Raw genomic sequence first — 24845 nt, 5'->3', positions numbered from 1 at the left:
GATTGTAGTCTTAAATTTTAATCACAAGCGGAAGTTTTCTCATTTAAGGATTTATATGGCAATACAAAGAAGGTTTATAATACCGGCAATTAACTCTAACAACAACACGGTAAAAAATCAAACATTTTAATAGTGAAAATTACGATTTAACGATTTTCGTCAAAAACTCAACAGTAGACTCTACACGAATAAATTTCTTCTGTTTTATAACACAGAACATAAAGTATTTATATAAAGACGTATGTTATACATAGCGTTATAAAGTAGGAATCTTCAAGAATATTTATAAGCAATGTGAAATATATAAAAACATAGTAAAACACGCACATGTATGTACAGAATACTAAAGAAATATAGCTTTATTCTTGGAATATGTGTGTGTAAACGTATTTTGTGGTCGAGCAGGTACTATTGTCTTCTTATTGGAACCCGTATACGGAAAAAAATGTAAATATATATATATATATATACATTAAAAATTATTGTCAGTGTTATGGTATTGAATGTTAAACAAACACTTTATCTGGTGACCATGTTTTTCCGACATATGGCGTTTTATACCATAATAAAATGTGGTATTCATGTAACAACTGTTAGAAATAACAATGATACTTCATTTATTTATATTTCTGCACAGATAGGGAAAACTGCTTTAAAACACTTTATGCGCTAAGTAAATAGCTACAGAAGTCTAAACACTTTCAGAAATTATAAAACCGAAATAAACACTTCTATAATAAATATTTCAGGTAAGTTGACAGAATCTGCTTGACGTGTAGAATACATTTTAAGTATCTTGCTCTATTTTTGTTAATAAGAGATACTACAAAATTTTTATCAGTTTATTTTAGTTAAACTTCCATCAGGCAATTCGCACAGTCCAGTAGTTTTTAACAAGTTTAAAACACAATAACTTTTAATATGTCAGTTACTTGTTATTTAGTTAACTAGAGAGTAAATTAACAAAAACCTTTTTATTGCTTTTCGTAATTTATATAACACTTGGACAACACGTGTTTATTCGTTATTGCATGTTTTTAGTATCAGTCTGCCCAGACTCTCTGGTAAGTTACAGCATAGATGAACTGAGAACGTTGTGCGTGTTTGTTTGTGGGTTTATTGTCATTTTCTAAAAGTCGGCTTCATAAACTAAGAAATGTAGTGTCGCGTTGATGATGTCATTGGCGCCTTCGAATCAGTAGCTCTGTTCCTGCGTCAACGAAGCACGCTGCTGGACAGTGCTACATTATTAACCCTCATGAAGAGAAACTGTGTGCATGAGCATTTTAACTAACTAATAAAACTCCACAAAAATATCCCACTAAAATCATCGACTCACAAAGGTCAACGATAAGCGAACACTGTGACGTTTCCTGAAGAGAGCGACTTTCTTGTGTGAAACGAAAATTTATTTAGATTTTAGTTACGATTTTACGAAAAGTTTTCCTTTTGTTTTAAAAGATATTTTAAAGTTCTGTTAATAGTAATAATAATAAAATCACTGCGTCTTCCATGTGCTCTTACGTTTTATTTAGGTCCGGCATGACTAGGTGGTTAGGGCGCTCGACTCGTAATCTGAGGATCACGGGTTCGAATCCCTGTCATCCCAAATGTGCTCGCTCTTTCTATCGTGGGGGCGTTATAATGGGACGATAAATCCCACTATTCGTCGGCAAAAGAGTAGCCCAAGAGTTCGTGGTAGATGATGATGACTAACTGCCTTCATCCCAGTCTTACCTGCTAAATTATGGACGGCTATCGCAGTTAGTCTTCTTGTAACGCTGTGCGAAATTCGAAACAAATAAACGTGTTATTTAATGGACCTGACTATTGATCGTAAAATAACACAAGAAAGAAATTCTTTCGAATGTCTATGCAAGACAAAACATAGTCTGAATTAACGAAGCAACGTGTTATCGATTCATAAAACCTTCGAGCTAGATAGGCTATACTCGTAATAAATAAATAAATTAGTCTTACATCTTACCGACAAAGGACTACCGTCGTTTGAAAGTCCAGAACATTAATAATGTGTGTGGAGTCTCCACAATGCGCGTTATTGATTCATAAGCTTTTCTTATATCAGTTAAATGTATGCAATCTCTTGCTATAGTAAGGTATTACTGTTAGCAATAACCTTGCATGAAATGGGTTCGCAACTAGAAAACTGTTTTCGTTCGTTGCGCCATGATAGATTTCATAAATGTTCCGGATTATTTATTTATCGACTGCAGTTTGTAAAGTATGTTATTATAAAAAGTATTTGACTTGAGATTGAAGGAATAGATTGTTATTCATTATTAATCACAAAGCGTTATCTATGCTCAGCCCACCACGGGTACCGAAACACGGTTTCTAGCGCTATAAGTCCACAGACATTCCACTGTGCCGCTGTAGAAATAGAGGTGCATAGTCAACGTTTTAAGCAACTTCTCCTCGTAAAGCATAAAATGAAATGCAACGAATGGCTCGAAACGTTGGCAGATACATTTGTCTCTATTTCATCTTTATGTATTTACAATGGTTTTACAGGGAGATTATTTTACAGCAAATAACATGCATTTCAGATTGAGAATACCAAAATATCCGTTATTAATTGTATTACCACCTCCTTACATATACAACTACAATTCAAAAGAAAAACGAAATACGATACAATGGTACAAAGCACATATGTAAATTAAAAATGTAACCTACTTCTTATTTCTGATGCCTTAACGTATTATTGTTAATATTACTAAAGATCCGAGTAAATTAACCTATCGTTTATATCCTATAAATTTAGATTTTATTTATGAACATGAAGCAGAGAAATGAAAAACAAAATATGCGAAACTTTTGAGTTAAAAAGCATGCTATTCTGAAACTTTTGAGTTAAAAAGCATGCTATTCTGAAACTTTTGAGTTAAAAAGCATGCTATTCTGAAACTTTTGAGTTAAAAAGCATGCTATTCTGAAACTTTTGAGTTAAAAAGCATGCTATTCTGAAACTTTTGAGTTAAAAAGCATGCTATTCTGAAACTTTGAGTTAAAAGCATGCTATTCTGAAACTTTGAGTTATAAAGCATGCTATTCTGAAACTTTGAGTTAAAAGCATGCTATTCTGAAACTTTGAGTTAAAAGCATGCTATTCTGAAACTTTGAGTTAAAAGCATGCTATTCTGAAACTTTTGAGTTAAAAAGCATGCTATTCTGAAACTTTTGAGTTAAAAAGCATGCTATTCTGAAACTTTTGAGTTAAAAAGCATGCTATTCTGAAACTTTTGAGTTATAAAGCATGCTATTCTGAAACTTTTGAGTTAAAAAGCATGCTATTCTGAAACTTTTGAGTTAAAAAGCATGCTATTCTGAAACTTTTGAGTTAAAAAGCATGCTATTCTGAAACTTTTGAGTTAAAAAGCATGCTATTCTGAAACTTTTGAGTTAAAAAGCATGCTATTCTGAAACTTTTGAGTTATAAAGCATGCTATTCTGAAACTTTTGAGTTATAAAGCATGCTATTCTGAAACTTTTGAGTTAAAAAGCATGCTATTCTGAAACTTTTGAGTTAAAAAGCATGCTATTCTGAAACTTTTGAGTTAAAAAGCATGCTATTCTGAAACTTTGAGTTAAAAAGCATGCTATTCTGAAACTTTTGAGTTAAAAAGCATGCTATTCTGAAACTTTTGAGTTAAAAAGCATGCTATTCTGAAACTTTTGAGTTAAAAAGCATGCTATTCTGAATTTATAACCCAGCGTATAAAAGTGCTTGAGTATGGGTAAATAAATCTCTTTATCTATCTGCCCAAACAATCATCCATAGTTGTTATTCATTACTTTCTCGAGAGACGTGAATGTGGCATAAGAACATGTATAAGGTACTAGTAGGATTGCTTAATTTGTTTTTGGAGGGGTCGAGGAAGATGTTACTTTTTTCCTTAAGATAAAGCTATTAAGAATATTCTGATGCTGTAGCAAACTTATTGTACAAATATCAACTGTTTTTATATTAACATGTACCAGGTGGTGTCATTGCTTCCGATTTTAGCCTTAAACTGAAGGCTAATAGCACTTTAAAATAATGATGATTCAGTGCCCATGCTGTTCTTGAAGCTTCGTTTTCCCTCGTTGATCCACTCAGTGCTCAGTCTGATTGCAATGTACACTACTGTTATTCACCTATATTTTCATGGTAACAGGCTTCTGGTAGGAGTAGCGAGGTCAGTTTTGGACTTTACGTCATGAGAAACTTTTCATTGCCATTTCATTGCATTTTTAAATACCACGCTTGAATAAGTCAACTGTACGTAATAACTTGATCGTTATGTGGTCGAATGCGGCCATCTTTGTCGTGTTGATTTCAAGACGAGGCAGATTATACACTTGACATATGAACCCTTGTCAATTTTAAAATCTTGTTTACTATGTTGTTTCTCCTGTAATATCCCCAGATTAATCACAATGTTCGTTTTTGTTTGATTAAGTTCTATCCTTTATTAATGAGATTATTTGGGTCTATGGGTTTGTTGCTATACTAAAAGGTATATTGTATTTTTACCTTTTTAAAGAAAACCCTGAAAGCTTCCTTCTTGGAGCTTTTGTGTTTTTAAGCTCTGCATAGCTTAACATCAATTCTTTACACAAATATTCTTTCTTACATAAAAACTGTGACACAACCTTCAGCCATAAATCTTCTTTGACAGAGCTGCATTATTGAATAGCTGATAATTCGCTGACAACCAAATACATTTGTACAAAACATGTTGTCCATGGTTTCACTACCTGCATATGTAGCAAAATGCTACTGCATTACCATCTAAAAATCATTCTTATGTAAGGTGTTAAACCCTCTATATAAGCTTAATATATACAGCAAAGAGAATAATGTACATATTTATACATACACATATAGTATAGTAAGCACATGTGTATGTGTACGTGCTTATAGAATTGAATATCCATTGCTTTACTCAGTTATTTATAGATTGTAAACATTAATAAGGTTTCACCTATGAATAAATAAATAGTACGTAATTATGATACAGTATAACGTATGAAGTAATAACAAGAACGTGAGAGTGCAGTTAAGGACAAAAAAAAAACATTGTAATGCAAGATTTGTTTGTAGTTTTTTTTGCCAGACATTTAGATTTGTCAAGTATAACATGGTAATGTTGTTTATCTGTCTGTTAGTATACTGAACATCCTACGTTTATAAACATACAAATACGCGTATAATTCTCACAAATGATCCGGCATGGCCAGGTGGTTAGGGTGCTGAGCTCGTAATTTGAGGGTTGCAGGTTCGAATCTCCGCAATACCCATTAACCCATACCGATATTAACCCATTTCAGCAGTGGGGACGTTATAGTAATCGATCAATCCTACTATTCGTTGGTAAAAGAGTAGCCCAAGAGTTGGCGGTGGGTGATAATGACTAGCTAGCTGCCTTTCCTCTAGTCTTACATTGTTAAATTAGAGACGGCTAGCGCAGATAGCGCACGTGTAGCTTTGCGCGAAATTTAAAAAGCAAGCAAATCTTCCTGTTATACGTTTATCTAATTATTATTTGGATCAATATACGATTTATTGGTCTTTCCAAAATAAATTCGTTTTTATTACTAAATAATCGTATTAGAAAATGACACTGCCTAAAACTTAAAATAAACGTTATTACCTTTCATATACGTACTGCAGTTCTATAGTTATAGAATTCAACTTCTGAACAAAATATACTAATACTTCAACACATATATTCAGCAAAGTTTTATCAATATTTTGTTAATTTATTTAAGCTCAAACCTTGATTTATCTCCAAACTCTAAGCTGTCTCAGACTATTTTTCTGCCTTGTATATTTAGTTAATCAATCTTTTCTGATTTAAATAAATTAGCTTGAAAACGTTAATTTTTGATTATGCGTTAGTTCTAAGTGACATTTATAAATAAATTACTTGTTGTGATGAATGAGCCATCTTGATGACCTTCGAACTTTTCGCAAACACACTTCACTAACAGCACACTCCCCTCCAGTGGCACAACAGTATGTCCACTGACTTGTAACGCTAGAAACCGGATTTACATACCCATGGTGGGCAGAGCACAGATAGCCCATTGTGAAGCTTCGTGCTTAACTTCAAATAACAACTTGTGGCATTGCTCAATTTCAGTTGATTAAATGATAATCCATTCTAAGCCATTATGGAAAGAAATGTCGAATATACCATTAATTTTAAGAAGTACTCCATGCTAGGGATTTGGGTGCCGTATCCAGTGATTTCATAGTAGAATTAGGGATGGTAATTCACTCGAAGCTGTACAGTTTTGTGAAATCATTTTTTTAACCTTCTATCACAATGCGATGCGCAAAATAAAAACAGCTAACCCAGTATCTGAAAGATATAATTCGATTTGTATGTACTTCTGTAGCAAATATTATCATTATTCAAATAATTCTTATTGTATTACGTTATGTGTTATTATTTTTATAACCTTAAGGTAAAAGTTTAAAAAAATGATTTTTTAAATTACTGGACAAACGAATCAACTGAAGAATGGGCTAATTAATCGTATTTCGTTGGGGCTTGTAATACTTTTGAAGCCATTGGATACGATAAAATTGTAACACCGCGAAGTAAAGAGTACCAATTAGCGATAAACATAATTAAGATCTTAGTAATTATTTAATATATATATATATTATTATATAATTATATTTCTTTCCTTTCTAAAGCCTGGAAAATTTTAAAAAATACCTTTTTCTTCCCCATATTTGTGATAACCGTCACTGCAAGTATAAAGAACTTAATTTGCGCTTAGTTACGTCTGACGTCGAATGTGCTTTAACCAACTTTCAGCACGCTGATGAATTAAAACTTATTTTCCAAGTCGTTCTAAAAACGATTTTTTTATTATCTTTTAAACTTATTTCATTAGTTTTCATAGATAATAGACGGTCAAAATTAATCCGTACCGGCCCATTTTAGAAAACTGAAATTACCGTGTTAAGTTTTGCAAATACTTTAACCCAATAAGTCGCTCAATTGCGTGTATGCTAACGTCATATAACTTTAAGATAATCCAATTTAAGTCATACACATATCACATAGATTTTTACTCACAGCTTGTCTGTATACGCACGTTTTCACTTGATTTGTTGTTTTTGTTGTTTTGAATTAAGCACAAAGCTATACAATGGGCTGTCTGTGCTATTCCCACCACGGGTATTGAAACCCGGTTTTTAGCGTTGTACGTCCACAGACATACCACTGAGCCATTGGGGGGCTTTTCTTTTGATGATTTGTTTTGTCGAATTTCGAGGAAAACTTTGTTTTATATTGTTTGTTTTTGAATTTCGCGCAAAGTTACACGAGGGCTATCTGCGCTAGCTGTCCCTAATTTAGCAGTGTAAGACTAGAAGGAAGGCAGCTAGTCATCACTACCCACCGCCAACTCTTGGGCTACTCTTTTACCAAGGAATAATGCGATTGACCGTCGCATTATAACGCCCCCACGGCTGAAAGGGCAAGCATGTTTGGTGTAACGGGAATTCGAACCCGCGATCCTCAGATTACGAGTCAAACGCTTTTACCCACCTGGCCATGCCGGGCCTCGAGGAAAACTACTCGAGAGCAATCCGCGCTAACAACACTCACCTCCATCTCTTGGGCTGCTCTAATCAAATACATGGAATGAATGCCACATTATGGCGCCTCTACAGTTCAAAACGCGAGCATGTCCAGTGAAGAGATTCGAACTTGTGACCCATTGTTACCATCGTAACAACCAAAATAGAAAAGTCGAGAAAAGACTTAGTGGCAGTCTCAATTCAGAAAATAATGAAATACGTTTTCATTGGCTTTAGGATTTACATAATTGCTTTTCGACAAATAACATGGTGCACTTTATCACAATGCGGTTTTTTAAAGTGGCATACCGAACCTATTAAAATACCACCCCGTGACTGAATTATTGGTTTAAAATGATATTTTTATCAAAAAGATTTAGTAACATTTGTAGTTGATTGACAACCTACATACATTGTCAACAAAACCTGAACTTTACAGTCGTTGAATTAAAGTGTTGAAAGTATTATATTGAGTTCCCAGTTTGCCCCTGAAGAAGAAACGTTCACCTTTCGAAAGCGCTCTGGAAATATAGAGATTTATATTAAGTATGATAATATTGCAAAACTCCCAGTAGTGTTAGTCTGATACTGATAGTGTTTTAAATTTGATACTGAACGCCGTAACCTATTAAAGCTCTCAGAAATGTTAACTACGGTGTAGGGGATAATTTTATTGAAAGCAGTAAAAGTATCAATGTATTATGTTAAATAAATTTTATTAATAAATAAAGCTGGCTCACAGAATTTGTGTAGGCACACTTAAACACAACTGTGTTACGCGATGTAAGGACTACTTTATGAAACCTACTTTCCTCTTTAATGTGAGTAAAAAGTTGCCCACCGTTTTAGGTAAGCTTACATTACCTGAAACAGGAAATGTATATGCGTACATCAGGCATTAAAGTATTTATTACAACACGTGAAAGAATGAGTCTGAAGCAGTATTATCCCTTAGCAACGAAACTTAGCTGGATTAGTAAATAATGGAGTCGATTCTTCTTCAATGTGTAGAAATTTATCTGGTTTGTTCTTTATACATCGAAAGGTTTTTGTTATTAAAATTACTGTTTAGATTTATCCTGTTCCCTTAATGTCTTTATATCCATCTGGTTAATGTTATAATAATAAGCAATGTTATAGAACGTGAAATTACATACGTTAAACCGTCCATTTAGTTCCGTATTCAAGATATCTTAAACATATTGTATCATGTTTCATATTTATTTAAATGGAAATATAGATAAGTATATCAACTTTTTGATTCGTCAGTATGACATTACACACATTAAGCAACCAATCTATTAGATCCGTGTTCAATGTTTTTATTTATATTACGGTATATCTTAAATTCATTTATGTAGTGCTTTAAAATATATAATAATATTTTATCCTCTGACCTTATTTCAAACATACAATGTAACCTTTGAATTAGCATGCATGGTGTTACGAACAATCCGAGTCTACTTCACTAAAAGAGGTGGCATGGTCAGATGGTTAGGGCGCTCAACTCGCAATTTTAGGGTCGCGGGTTCGAATCTATGTCACACCAATCATGCTCATCCTTTCAGCCGTGAGGACACTGTAATGATTAACCTCCATAACTTTAGGAACATGTTGAGTTTTCTTGTTGATGTATTCACGCGGTGATTTAAGCATGATGTTACGGACATATTGAATTAATATTATATTCAACAAGATAGCATCATGGATGCCATCTTTCAGATCGTCCTTATGGAATCATTTTCTTAGTTGGCTGGATGGATGACACAGACATCTTTATTAATTCTTGGTGGGTCTTTATTGTGTCGTAAACACATTTCGCCATCTTCTAAACAAGTTTATGCTTCACTAGATGTATCTTCACATGAACACAAACAAGTCAAATAAACCACAATATTCTTAACGTTTCTCGTTAAAAGTAACGGCGGAAGCACAAAGTCGATAAATCAAATTTTAAAGACCAAAAAGAATTTTCATAGTGAAAGTTAGTAAATGAAAGTAGACAGATACGTTCCATCAAATTTTTATTTAACTCAAGCGTAAAAACTGTATGAAAAATACGGAAATATTACCATATTCTTTTCAAGTTTTTCATAATGGATTACAACATATTTTATTGATTTAAAATCAGATGGCGGTTTTATCTTCAGATGTATTGAACTGCATCTGTTTGCTTTCACATGGCATATTTTGACTCAGTTATGTTTTTTTTTATTCGTATACTGTGTACACAAAGCGAGTGATATTTGAAACCGGCAGTTACAACAAATGGCTAGCTTAATGTTTACTTCAACAAAGTAATATTGTTAACGTTTTCAAACTACTTTCAGTTGTTATTAAATAATATATGCCAGTACCTTTTGTTTATCTTGACAATATGAATTATATCCATATATAAAAAATAAAAGCTGTTTTAGTGTACCGATAAAGTTTCGAACATATTGTTAGTGTATCACTAGGTGCAAATAATAATATGTAAATTGCCGTATTTCAGTATATTCTTATGCAAGAAAGCAATTTATATGATTTTAATTAATCTGTAAGGTGTCATGTTTCCTTCAGTTAAGAGTTCGTTTAAAGTGTAGTTGCTGAGTTTCTATGAAGCACAAAGGTTGATTAAAGACCAGCTGGAATTACTTAACCCCCAGTACAGCCTGGAGTGGCAATTATAAATAAATTGAGTATGATTAAAATGTCTATAGAAATTCCACTTGAATACTTAAATAACAACATGAAGTTTTTCTGGAAATGAAAATTGTTTGTTAGTCGTTAGGCACAATACTACAAAACCAATTGTTTATGTTGACCAACCTCGGGTATCTAAATCCGACTTTCAGCGTTATAAACCTTCAGACTTAGGCCCGACATGGCCAAGCGCGTTAAGGCGTGCGACTCATAATCTGAGGGTCGCGGGTTCGCATCCCCGTCGCGCCAAACATGCTCGCCCTTTCAGCCGTAGGGGCGTTATAATGTTACAGTCAATCCCACTATTCAGTTGGTAAAAGAGTAGCCCGAGAGTTGGCGGTTGGTGGTGATGACTAGCTGCCTTCCCTCTAGTCTCACACTGCTAAATTAGGGACGGCTAGCACAGATAGCCCTCGAGTAGCTTTGTGCGAAATTCTAAAACAAACAAACAAGAACCTTCAGACTTACTGCTGAACCACCTAGGGGGGGGGGACGAAATAGAGAAAAGGCGGTAATTTTAATTTCTTTTTACTCATTAACAAATACGTTAGGAAAATAATTACAAGTGATATTCAAGTATCAATAACATGTGTCGAAATTCTACTTGAATACTTAAATAACAGTGTAAACTTTTCATGAAGCGAAAATTGGAAACAAGTGATTATTTTTAGAAAATAGTCTTTAATTATTTTTCTCATTAATACGTGTATTAGACAAATGCATTTGGTAAAATATTTAATATTCTCTTGATTTCCAGGTGAATCGGCGGTAAGTCTGAGAGTCAGATTTCTGTACCCGTGATGGGTAAGTGGCAGATACCCTATCGCATGGCTTTGCACTTCACAATAAAACAATATATTTTCTTTTAGCAAATGAATGCTCTCATTTTTCCACATGTTATTTATTAAATTGGTGATGGTATAGAGACTTAAGTAGTTTAAGGTTCGTACTACCTCTGAAGAAACGCAATTCCTGCAGTAATTATTTATGGTTTTCTTATTTGTACGTGACTTCCACGTGAATTTTGTGTTTGGACGCCATTAGTTTTTTCCTAATGACTAAACTGTATTATGGCATATGCTAGCTCAACCTGAATTAGGAAGCTTAATACGGCATTGGGCATTACGATATAAATGTATACTACAGAAATTATACGCATAGATAAGTAAATATATATTTTTCATGCATAAGGCATGAGATCATGTTCAAAGTTTTCCATAAACTTAGCTAATATTTAAATTTCTAACGTAATAAAACTTAAATAGGTAAATTTATGAAAGTTAATCGTATAAGAATTTTCCGTTTCATTTGTTAATTCATTGTTGAATGCATATGGTTTGTTTATTTTTTTACGTAGGACTAGACAATCTTAATTAAGTGTTGGCAAAGTGGAACATAGTTATCCTATTACATTAGTGTGTTTTTGGGTGGCCAAAAGATTAGCGTATCTGAAAATCATTCTTTGATTTGAAGGCTAAAAGTGGTTATAATGTGTTATACCCATAGTAAATTTCTTTTTACATGAACTGAAGAGGTTAATGATTCATTACAGGAAGTGCCCCTGGTGGAAGATGACCAAACCAGCGATATTAGTATTTCTTTACTTTCTCATTTCATTAGCATGGTCAAACTTTGCACTTGAAGCTTAAAGCACTATCTATAGCTTGTTACTTATTCTGTTACGTAAGTGACTGCTTGCCTACTTCTTATGAAACTTTTCGGAATCAGTCATACCAGAGGTTCCTAGAGGCTGGCCAAATCATTTCCAATTTATAAGATGTGGTAGTGAATTTACGCATTTAAACAGTTTTTTCATTATAAATAAATAAATATGTGCATTTTTGGTTATTTTTTACATCCCGATTGTTAATTTTAATGTCGATTGATTAAAGGCTACGAGAAAGATTTAATTAACGACAACAGACCAAAAGCTTCAAATCTCTTCTTTGCTACAGTTTTTATTTACATGAAACCTAAACAAGAGCCCAAGACCAAATGTGTGTGTTACATTATACAGGAGTAGTTTTATTGTTTTCAGCTGAACTCAGACGTGCATCCAGACAACCAGGAAACCAAAGTGGAAGAATACTCAACTACTGTGAATGGAGAGCCTCCAGAAACAGTCACTGGCTTGGTGGTCCAAGAAAAGACTCAAAAACTGAAAACACTGTAGAATCATCACCACCACCCAGGTAACTGTGTGGTTGTATTTCTTTTATAACTTATCCGTATATATGTCGAACGCAGTATGGTCAGATGGCGCTCGACTCGTAATATGAGGGCGGCGGGTTCAAATCCTCGTCCTGCCAAACATGCTCGCTTTTTCAGCTGACGGGGCGTTATAATGTTATGGCCAGTTCCACTATTCGTTGGTAAAAGAGGTAAAGAGTTTGCGGTGGGTGGTGATTAATTGCTGCCTTCATTCTCGTCTTACACTGAAAAATTAGAGACGGCTAATGCAGATAACAAACTACATATTAATCCATCTACATTTATATTTTTTTTTATCTGTACTTATTTTTTAGTTATTAGTGTACGTTTCTATTTATAATTTTTACAAGAACAGAAAAATATATTGCACTCTTATGCTTTATTAATATATATTTTGTTGTTCATGGCCTTATATGTTTATGCAGGAATTTATGGATACTTTTGGATTACTTATTAATTTTGTGTTTTTGGATTTGAAAATTTTAATCAGTATATGTTTTTCTTATAGCAAAACTACATCGAGCTATCTGCTGAGTCCACCGAGGGGAATCACTAATAAAGTTATATCTTAATTTTTACTTTGGACTAATATTACATTACCACGATCAAAATCAGGTAAACAACACTGAGTATGTGTACGCCTACACGTTATCAGTTTATAGGTATGGTTGTTCTCTCAGCACGCCTGTTTTTTGAATAGATGCTATTGTGCCGGGTAATTACTTTCATCAGTAACCCGATGTGTGGTAAAGTAAACGAGTTATGATGATGTCATTCTTAACGCGTTCATTAGTTTAGAAATGAGGAAAACTTGTTTCGTCTTCTAAGACTGTGCATTAAAAGTTTAATGTTCTGTCCTTAAAGACTACTGCCTTTGGTGACTTAAACCTTGTCCTCTCAGAAGTTACGGTGAGTGTAAATGCACTATATATGACTTTATAATTAGGTTATTTTCTTCTTGTACTTTGTTCTTTTTGAGGCTACTGTGTCTTTAGAATCCTCCAGATTTTTTTAAATGAACTTTTTCAAATTATGTTCACATCTTACTTTGAGACTTAGAATTTTGAATAAATTAATAGTCATAAATGCTGTTGAAAGGTTTTTGAATAATTTTCTTTGTAATTTTGAATAGTTTTACTTGCATTCGAGGGTAACTCTGTGACCAAGTAGACTTTTTAATTCCTATCAGTCTTGGTATTAAGACATACACGTTTCGGGAGGTTAATCCATTCTTTGGAATAAGGGCTTTGATAAACCTTGTTAAGTTGCAATAATACATTTCAAAATGGTTTAAGTTTTTGTCGCAGAAATTGACGCGACTTTTTCGGAAAAAATTAACCAAAATTATTTGAACCTTTAGAGTATGATAGCTTTCCTCCAGTAGGTGACGTTCGATGTTACAGGGTAGACAAATGTTATAATCATTAAAGCAGAACCACTGCCTCCAAATAAACCATTTAATGGATAAGTATTTTACCAAGGGGTATTCGTCAGAATTACAATAAAATATACACTGCTTCTTTCGCTATGGTAGGCAACATGGCAAACATATGGGAAACTTTTGTTTCTAATTTAGCAGTGTAAGACTAGAAGGAAGGCAGCCAGTCATCACCACCCACCGCAAATTCTTGGGCTACCTCTTTTACCAACACATAGTGGAACTGGTCGTAACATTATAACGCTCCAACAGCTGAAAGCATGAGCATGTTTAGTGTGATGAGGATTCGATCCCGCGACCCTCAGATTACGAGTCGAGAGCCTTAACCACCTAGCCATGCCAGTCTGCAAGATTTTTTTATGCATTAAGTAAGGCATAAACAATTCAATCTATTATCTTCAGACATAATCTGCATCAAAGGATAAAACATGAATGTATCCATCTCAGATGCTCACGTAAACAAGAACTTAGACCTGCTGTAGGAGGGTTGTGTATACCGTGAAATTTGTGTACCTGCTGTAGGAGGGTTGTGTATACCTTGAAATTTGTGTACCTGCTATAGGAGGGTTGTGTATACCTTGAAATTTGTGTACCTGCTGTAGAAGGGTTGTGTATACCGTGAAATTTGTGTTTGGACGCCACCAGTCTTTTTTTTTCTTAAACAATTTGCTCAGAAACAAATGTTATTATATCTTATTCCCTAAGAATCTGTCAAGTAATATTCGTGTGAGAGTGAAAACAGAGACAGATTGATTTCGGAGTGTCCATCCTCCACACCCTGAAGGGGTTTCGTAGATGGTGTGATTTGCCGAGAAGTGAAGTCAGACGCCTTTAGATATGGTACATCCAGCGATCAAGTGGTCGTAACAATCAAGTTAAGCTCACAAAGCTATGCATGCTTTGTGTTGAAGTTTCTGAATGAGTAACTTAGGACGAAATTCATATTGAAGAATATATTTACACGTTCCACTAACACAAGGTGAGAACTGTTTGTTTTTTATTTCCAAAGCGAGTGGTACATAGCTTAGTAAAACAACCTTGAACAATTTACAGAAAAATGATCCGATAATCGTTTTCACAGGCTTAATATCTGGCCTCTGACATACTTCAAGATTTACAACACAAAGCTACGCAATGAATTGTCTGGCTTAGACCGTCGCGGAAATAGAACCCCGAATTACAGCGTCATAAACCACCGAGATTCCCGTTGAGTTATCATTGAGCAATATGGAATAGGAAACTAAATAGTAACACATCTGTCCTATAATATTCTGTTTACTTTTATTAAAATGATAACGTGTCTAATAGGGTTGATATTTCCTGAACAGAAAGATAAATGCCTATTTTACTCAAAAACATGTCATCAGTCTCATTTCTTACCCTTCTTAACAGCCCCGAGATTGGATGTTTTTAACATATAATTTAAAAGACCATTTTTAATTTTGTCAATTTTGGTAATACTATAGAAGTATAATAGTAATAAGTTATTGTCATTTGTATCACCCGGTAGATGAGCGATAAGTTTGCCGTCTTATAATGCAAAGGTCCGTGATTCGGTTACCCCCTTCATAGGCAGAGTGCAAATAGCCCATTGCAGAGGGCGAAATTCAGGTGTGAAATGAAAAGAGTATTACTAGTTCTATACACCACAATATTCATTGGGTTGGACTGTGAATCAACTGGATCCTGTTTCGTATTCCGTTGTCGCAAAATTACGCTCTGCACTTTGAGACCATTGGTGTTATAAGAGTGACGGTCAAACCCCACTATTCGATTACAGTAGTCCAAGTATTGGTTGTAGGTGCAGTCGAGTATCTGCCCAGCTACTCGTATATCAGTTCAAAATTAGCGACTACTAGTGAAGATCATCCTTATGTGGTCTTACCCGAATATTATAAAACTGATTCTCGTCTGCCCGTACACGAAAATTTCGACTCATGTACTTACTATTTTGACCCTATTTTTTGAGTGTGTGTTTGTGTAGATTGAATCAAGCTCAATTCTTCATTCATAACTTAAATTTTCTGTAATTTTTGGAAATGTTAAGCTAGTGTTAGCTAAACGTTGCTCTGATTAATCTTACCTCCTGTGTAATCTATAGCATTCAGTGAACCAATGAATGAGATAACCTATTTCAGAACGGCTGGGCTGGTATGGTATTGTATGGTACATTCTTTATGACGAGAAGCCCCCTTGAAATAAAAATGTATCTTAGAAGGGCAGGTATGGGTATTAACACTTTTATTTGTAAGGAGAGAACAACGTTTCGACCTTCCTAGGTTAACCTGAAGATGACCTAGGAAGGTCGAAACGTTGTTCTCTCCTTATCAATACAAGTGTTAATACCCATACCTGCCCTTCTAAGATACATTTTTATTTCAAGCGGGCTTCTCGTCATAAAGAATGTGATAACGTGTTATTTGTAGGTCTGGTAAGCATAGCTCATACACGTCTTCTAGAAATTTCTTGTTGTTTTTCTACCGTTTCTTTTTATTTGTAAACACACATATTTGAAACTGGCCTTTATATTTTCTGCTTGTTTTTACTTTAATCTTGGTGACAACACCTTCATTATGGGTAATTTAATTTGCTGTTCTCCACCTGTAGTAGTTCAACGGTAATTCTGAAGGTAGCTAGTCATCACCACCTACCGCCAACTCTTGGGCTACTCTTTTACCAACGAAAAGTGGCATTGACCGTCACAGTATAACGCCCCCACGGCTGAAAGGGCGAGCATATTTGGCGCGACGGGGATGCGAACCCGCGACCCTCAGATTACGAGTCACACGCCTTAACACGCTTGGCCATGCCGGGCATAGCTTATAATGCTAAAACAGTTACACGTGGTGAACACAACACAGATACCCTATTGTATAGCTTTGCGCTGAACAGCAAATAAATATTTTGTTCAAGATTCGTTGTTAATGCAGATGCAGTGAGGCAAAACATATTTTAAGAACTATTTAGCTTTTATAATTTAAATTTTGGAATTCCATATCTTTAAATCTTATCTGCTAATAAAATAAACAACTGAAGAAATGACACAGACATAATTTTTTTTCTGTGAGTTTAAATCTCAAAACATAACTGTCCAGTTCACGTCTTAAATTCTAGCAACTTAATTTAACCAGACCTACGACCTGTCAGGTTATATGTCGATTAAGTTATTTGTGTACTTTATAAAAACGTCTGTCTATATATACACCAAAATTATTACAGAGTGAGAGAGTTGTTTCAAAATATCCTGCTATTGATGTGATAAGAGGAAATTAGGATACTTTAAAAAGATATCGCTTGTTTTCAACAGTTGTTGACAGGAAATATTTCGTTTTAACCCTGTAACCGTACTGAGAAAAGAACACACAAACAGAAAAAAAACTGCGTTGATAAAAAGATACAGGGTGGATACAAAGATACAAAGATGGGTAGGGACTTACGGGCCACCCTGTATATTTATCTTTTTGATGAATCTATCATTTAGTTGTAAGGAACGTTTACACCTCAGTTTTCAATTTGTATTAATTAGTTTATCTGTTTTGAGAACTTATCTGCACAATAGCTATATTTTTATAATCACAGTGAGCTTGGTAATAGTGTTAAGCCTACATATTTACTTTAATAAAATTCAATAGCAAAATTACCATTAATGTCTAGTTTTAACTACCCAACTCAATACTTTAGAACAATAAACGTTGTGTTTTGTGCGTAACCAAATGATTCAATATTGTTCTGACGTCATAACACGCGTCATGCTGTTTTATGAGGTGAGGCAGGACCGCAGTTGGTGATTCGTAAACGATTTTCGATTGAATGTTGCAGGAACTTATACCACATCTCCGACTTTGTTCGGAAATATATATATATCTGCTCGATAAATAAGTGGTTTTAGGTAATTCAGTTTTCTCGACTTGTTTTATACACACACACATATATACATATATATATATATATTTCACGAAAGCAACTGAAAATGAACATGTGAAGTAAGAAGATGTGTACTTCTAAGCTTTTGAGAAATTTCTATCATGTGCTTTTAAGGCGTAATGCTCTTGGCTTTTACATATCTGTTATAACATATTCAACCAGGAGTACCCCAGTGGGACGTCTACGGATTTACAACGCTAAAATTAGGAGTTCATTTGTCCTCGGCGAACACAGTAGCTAACCCGATGTGGCTTTCGTATAAGAAAAACACAAGCGTCAAATATGATTTTATTTTACTATTAACAATACTCATACGTTTTATAAATATTATGAATGACTTTTGTTACGTGTTATAATTTATTCTAGACGAGCTTCGAGTTTATTATGTTACGTACTATGATTTATCTTGGACGAGTCTCCGAATTATTATGTCACGTACTTCAGGTATTACGATTTCAAACAGCCGGAAGTTTGAATTGTAATTTAGAAGTTAATTGAATATTAATATGTATCAAATTTATTATATTTGCCAACAAGATTGATACAAACAATTTTCTTTCTTAATACCAGTATATTTTAATTTAGAAACAACGATACAATTTATAATAAGGGTTATTACAAATAATAATTTATGTACAACAGTTTCAGAAACAAACAGACAACAGTGTTTTATTTATCGTCTAGAACTGAATATTTTATCGCCGATCCAGGTCCACGATAAGCAAATTAATATTCAGTTTATATTGTTACACCTCGCTTAAGCTGGCGAACTGTCGTTTCTTAGTTGGCCTCATACCTCTTACAAGTTCTTGTTTTTCGGCGAGGAATATATCTAATGATTTTTCGAAATAATAACGTCCCAAGTAATTCACCGAAGTTGAACAGTTTGTGATGTTTTAAATCTATAAACTTTCCTGGTCAAATTTTGTACTTTTCTAATTAATAGGCATTAGTTATTACCATAGCTTCCGAGACTTATAGCACACTGACGGTAGCTGACCAGTAATACTCTTACTGTCTCTTGGCGTGTTGGTTTGAGGCTAGTTTCTGAGAATGTTCTACAATGTTTGAACACGTTAATAATTTTTTTGAAACAAATAGTGTTGATTCTTACTGTAACGGATTAACTGTTATACATTTATATTAGTATATATGCTTGTTTCATTATAGTTTTCTTTTTGCATGTGACGTCTATTGTTGACTGTGTATTGCGCAAGCCCTGCCTGTTCTCGGAATTTGTAGAAGGTCCGTGAATGTAAAAATCTACAATATTTGTTTTACGAAAGCGGGCTAGAACACAGTTGAAATTTTTACAATCTCGCGTAATTCCTATAGAAAGCGCCTAGCCAAGAGACAGAAGAAGAGTGTTACTATTCGTCAGCTACAGTCCATAGGCCTTGAAAGCTATAACTGCGATTAACGCTTATTAATCGGAAAACAACAGAATTTGACCAGGAACACTTAGAGATTTCGAACATTACAAGCCATTTAAGTTCAGTGAATTAATTTTGGACGTTAATATTTCTACGAGGACATAACATATCTTCCTCGGTGAGAAGGTGTGAGGCCAACCAGCAAGCTAGCTTAAGCGAGGTGCTTAATTTGCTTATCATGGACCTGTATCCTCGATAAAATATTCAGTTCTAGAGCGGATATAAGACTCAGTATTGTTTGTAAGTTTGTCAAATTATTGTATATAAGCCATCATTCATAATAATTATGAGTAATAACTGTTATTATAAATTGTATACTTTTTGTTTGTATATTAAGGTATGTTTGTGTTAAAAAAGAAAATTGTGTATCAACCTTGTTGGCTAATATCATAAATTTAATACATATTAACATTTAATTAACTTCTAAGTTTAAATTCAAAGTTACTGTTACCAGGAATAGTAATATGTAACGTACGAAATATACTAACTCGGAGACTCGTCCGAAATAAATTATGACACACAATATTATTCTCAAGAATCTTCTCCAAATTTAGAAAACAGGCGGAACTTGCGCAATACACGTCCAACGATATACGTTACACGCGTCAAACCGAAATAAACGTTGGTGTTAAAATAAATGTACAACGGCAAATCCGTTGCGCTTTAAATCATTAAAATAAGAACCAGACGTGGCATAATGGTTCGATTAGTTTGTTTTGAATTTCACGCAAAGCTACTCTAGGGCTATCTCCGCTACCCATCCCTAATTAAGCAGTGTAAGACTAAAAGGAAAGCAGCTAGTCATCACCACTCACTGCTAACACTTGGGCTACTCTTTTATCAACGAATATAGGGATTGACCGTAATATTATAATGCCCCCACAGCTGAAAGGGTGAGCATGTTTGAGTGACGGGGATTCGAACCCGCGACCCTCGGATTACGATTCGAGTACCTTAACCACCTAGCCATGCCGGGCTAAAGTCGAACTGTGAACCAGACGGTCCATGATTCACATTTAGTTGCCTTAAAATTATGCTTCACGTGTTCGAACTTTGAGTGTGTTATAAAAGTGTCAATTCTCATCATATCATTGAAATAGCCCTAGAGTTGGCGATGTGTGTTATTAAATAAATAATTTTCATCTCGGCTATCAATTCATCATTAGGTGTGGTTGGCGTAGGTAACTCTTGTGTAAGTTTATACACGAATATTTGAAACAAAAAAGTCATAAACAGAATTTTTATTTTGCTGTGCAAAAGTGGTTCTAATTAGCGTCATCAGTATCTCTTTAATGTTTAAAATTATCTTGATTAAATTTGTAATATACAGGTTGTTTAAACTCTACGCACCTATGATTCATGGTTATAGTAAAGTATCCAATTTTAGTAATCGCCATAGATTTTAATTTTGTATATTTGCCGCGAAGATTTAAGCAACTAAAAACAAACTATTAGGTTGAGGAATAATTCGTGAGCGTTTTTAAATAATTTCATTCAAGCATTACATGCAAGACTATACAATACTTCAATGCATGAACACATTACACCCATTTTTTGTTTGTTTGGGAATTTCGCACAAAGCTACTCGAGGGCTATCTGTGCTAGCCGTCCCTAATTTAGCAGTGTAAGACTAGAGGGAAGGCAACTAGTCATCACCACCCACCGCCAACTCTTGGGCTACTCTTTTACCAACGAATAGTGGGATTGACCGTCACATTATACACCCCCCACGGCTGGGAGGGCGAGCATGTTTAGCGCGACGCGGGCGCGAACCCGCGACCCTCGGATTACGAGTCGCACGCCTTACGCGCTAGGCCATGCCGGGCCGAACATTACACCCAAAACATTTATTATGATACTTTATTTCATGTAATACCTAGGTATATAGTATGCATTGTTTTAAACGAAATTGCAAGAAATTAAATGCGAAAAGCAGATGGTGTCGAAAATGCTCGATTTTGTCCACTTGACATTCCATTTAATGAGCTGAAAATGAAAGCAAAAATTAAAGACATATGAAAATCAAACACACCATCTATTAGAGCAAAAAATTATCTACCAAATGACATGAAATATTTTGCGAAAGCGTTTCATTTATGAATATATTTTTTAACTTGAAAAAAACGCTCACGAATTATTCCTCAACCCAATAATTTCCTTAGAGAATATCAGTACAAACATATTTCTGGGAACCTAGCTGAAGCTTTTGGCAGCTATACGGACTAACAAAATGAAATTTGTGGTTCAAATTCAATTTACACAATTGGCGATGAAACCCAGGTTATCGTACGTTACGTAGGCTTACTTCATCAATGTATTTTTACTTGGTGAGTGTTTGTTCTTTGTTTAATTTTCAAGGCCTGTAATGGCATACACTAAAACTAAAAAAAAAAAACACAACAGAATCAAAGTGGGAAAAAATGCGAATTTTCAAGAGTACTTGTGTTTCAAGTTGTGTGAGTGTTATTTTTTCGGCGACGACAGAATTTCTGAGGACCGGATCTCAAGCCGTTACATTACATTTTGTCAACCACTACAACTAAAGACGACAGCTGACGAATCGATGTCGTAGATAATTAGGCCTAACCATCTGTGTTAGAATCGTGGCTCTATCCAAGGTTGTTGTTTTTTTCAGTAAGTTGAACTCAATTAGTAAGGATTTGGATTATTTTAGAATTTCAAACTAAGGTTAACTATCTCGTATTTGTCTATGTTTTCAGCTACGTATTATTCATAACGGAACTTGCCGACAAGATGAATATTTCAAAGAGCTAGGAACGTTTCTGGAGTGATTGAATTTTTAGGCACATCGGAAAGCACGAAGCTCTCGCCTGAGGAGGGAGATAGTCGTAAATGGTTAAAAATTGTCTGGCAATCAATAAAAGTGCTTTAGAATTTTATGAGATAGTTGCATACACTAAAATGTACTGTATGGTACATACAAAAATATACAAATACAAATTCAATTTTCTCCTGTATTACTAATTCCAAAGTCATACGAAATGTAAGAACGTTTCACATAATAACCAGTATACACATTATAAAGATAAACAGCGTAATATTTAGAATTTATAAAAGATTTCTTAGTCTCCTTTCGTTTCGTCTGGCACAGTCAGCCGACTGCAGAATTTTCAGTAAGATATTGTGGACAAAGATATTAAACCTAATTTAACTAAGCGGTGTATTTTTCTTGTTTACAACGAAATGTTTTTGGTCAAGTTTTGGATATATTTTTCATTTTGACACAACAGAGTAATATACGTTTGAACGAAATATTGTATAATATTAAAGTTGTATGGATTCAAAATAACTCGTTACACTAAAATAAATAAGTGCATTATAATATTAACAAAGTGATGTGGGTCCAAAATAACTTGTTACACTGAACAATGTACGTGGATTATAACATTAACAAAGTGATGTGGGTCTAAAATAACTTGTTACACCAAAATGAATATGTGCATTTTTACATTAACAAAGTGATGTGGGTCCAAAATAACTTGTTACACCAAAATGAATATGTGCATTATAATATTAAAAAGTGATGTGGGTCCAAAATAACTTGTTGCACTAAAATAAAGTACACTTTCAGATAATAACTTAAAGAAAAAAGACCCAACGCAAATACATTAAAATATCATATAAGAAAGCCCTTTATTCGCCAAAAATCACAAACGAAAATTTACTTATTTTTCAGTCTGTATTACGGAAATTAGTGAGTAGAGTGTCTACTTTCACCGAACACGTATGTGTTTCATCAGGGGTGAAAGTCTGTCGGTACTGACTGGTAATAAGTACCGGAACTTGTTTTCTAAGGCGATGCTCGTACCAGGACATATCTGAACTGCGTTGTCGTTTTTTTCAAAAATGGTCCACTTCATCCAGCTGAGTACCTCTACTTTTTTATGAGTATTTCATCCATGTGTTCCGTTTTAATTATTATGTCTCTAAAGACTCACTGCAGAAATCGATAGTCGAAGTGAGAATCTTGTTATCCATGGTTATCCTGTTATTTAAAGTGTTTTCGTCATTAAGGTAGATTTTCACGAGACGAGATTGCATTCAGTGACATTCTTCCAATTACATTAACAGTCATAATGGTTTTGAAACTTCCAACTATCATAATCATATTCTACAAAAAACTTCTTCGGCATTGGATTTCGCAGATATAGTTTGGTTGGCGTATAATCGTGTTCTTCATTACGCTCGCTTCAAATTTCTCACAACTGTACTGAAGGTTTAAAACTCAGATGATTTGGAAATTTATGAATCTAAACGTTTAAATGTCATTTAAATATTTCTGATAGCATAGCGAAGTCAGATAATCATGAAATTGTATATAGGTGCGCATAAATATATTTATTTGTAACTTAGCGCGCATGGTGACATATGATACGGTCTCATGAATTTCTCGTTACTCGTGCCTCGCACCATGTGTCTTCTGACCTGTCCTTAACCCTATTACCATAAGTAAAAATGTGTACACCAGTGATGGTGTTGTGTGTATTCGGAAACTTAGTTCTTCGATCTAACATCTGTTTGTTTGTTGTTGTTTTTTCTGTTTCTCTTTAGTGCACGCTGTTAGAATATTTCTCGGTGGGTTTTTTTTTTTCCTTATCGTTTATGCTGTAGATTTAGATATGAAAGGTGTTTTAAAGTGTACAACGTGCAGAACAATTTTAAATCTTTCATTGAAGTTAAAGCACTGTAAATCGAATATGATGAACCCTACAGTGGCACATCTCTATGTTTGCGGAATAACAACGGTAGAAACCTGGTTTCGATATCCTTGGTGGACAGAGCAGAGATAGCCCGTTGTGTAGTTTTGTTTTTAATCACAAATAATCAAATACGAACAAAATAAAATAACAATAAAAAAGTCCTTTTTTCTGAACAAAGACATTTGGAGTTAAACACTTAATTTAATAAGGTCTTCAATACAGTGCCACTGTATTACTTTGTACAGCTTTTTATTCGCAGCAAAATATAAAATTCATTTACCTTCTCTATTTTTTCACTTTACCTATATTATTATCACATCTTGTGCTTTACAATGGAAGCTCAACTTAATCACCAGTCTTGTCTTACCTCTCTTACAGGTGGGGTTAAACCTCAAAATTCCACACCAAAACAAATAAAGCGATTTAACTCAATACTAGCGAGTTTGACACGATATAGGTACCTAGGCTGCCGAATGGTCTTCACGATCTCGTCACCCTTGAGTGTTTAAGTGACTCTAGATGGCGCTGACAAGTTTCCTGATATGAAAATCCAAAATACTTGACTGAAGTTTGTTTTGAATTTCGCAGAAAGCTACTCAAGGGCTATCTGTGCTAGCCGTCTCTAATTTAGTAGTGTAAGACTAGAGGGAAGGCAGCTAGTCATCACCATCCACCGCCAACTCTTGGGCTACTCTTTTTCCAACGAATAGTTGGATTGACCGTCACGTTATAACGCCCCCACGGCTGAAACGGCAAGCATGTTTGGTGCGACGGGGATCGGTGTATGTGTGTGTTTTCTTATGGCAAAGCCATCTCGGGCTACTTGC

General features: G+C 34.5%; 1 protein-coding gene across 16 annotated transcripts in view; it reads left to right on the top strand.

The window, feature by feature from the left end:
• LOC143255824 (uncharacterized) overlaps window positions 1–24845 on the top strand; it is a 201908-nt gene that overhangs the window by 60160 nt on the left and 116903 nt on the right. For 10 of the 16 annotated variants that reach the window (XR_013030880.1, XR_013030877.1, XR_013030874.1 and 7 more), the window contains exon 2: window positions 12330–12483. The gene's annotated coding sequence lies outside the window, so the exon portion shown is untranslated. Of the gene's footprint in view, window positions 1–11073; window positions 11096–12329; window positions 12484–13010; window positions 13118–24845 lie in introns of those variants that run through there. The other 6 variants (XR_013030871.1, XR_013030869.1, XR_013030870.1 and 3 more) reach the window with 2 other exon arrangements.

The sequence above is a fragment of the Tachypleus tridentatus genome, chromosome 7 (assembly GCF_004210375.1).
Source record: "Tachypleus tridentatus isolate NWPU-2018 chromosome 7, ASM421037v1, whole genome shotgun sequence".
NCBI lineage: Eukaryota > Metazoa > Arthropoda > Merostomata > Xiphosura > Limulidae > Tachypleus > Tachypleus tridentatus.
Note: the sequence above shows the minus strand (reverse complement) of the source record. Positions and strands in the feature narration are given on the sequence as shown.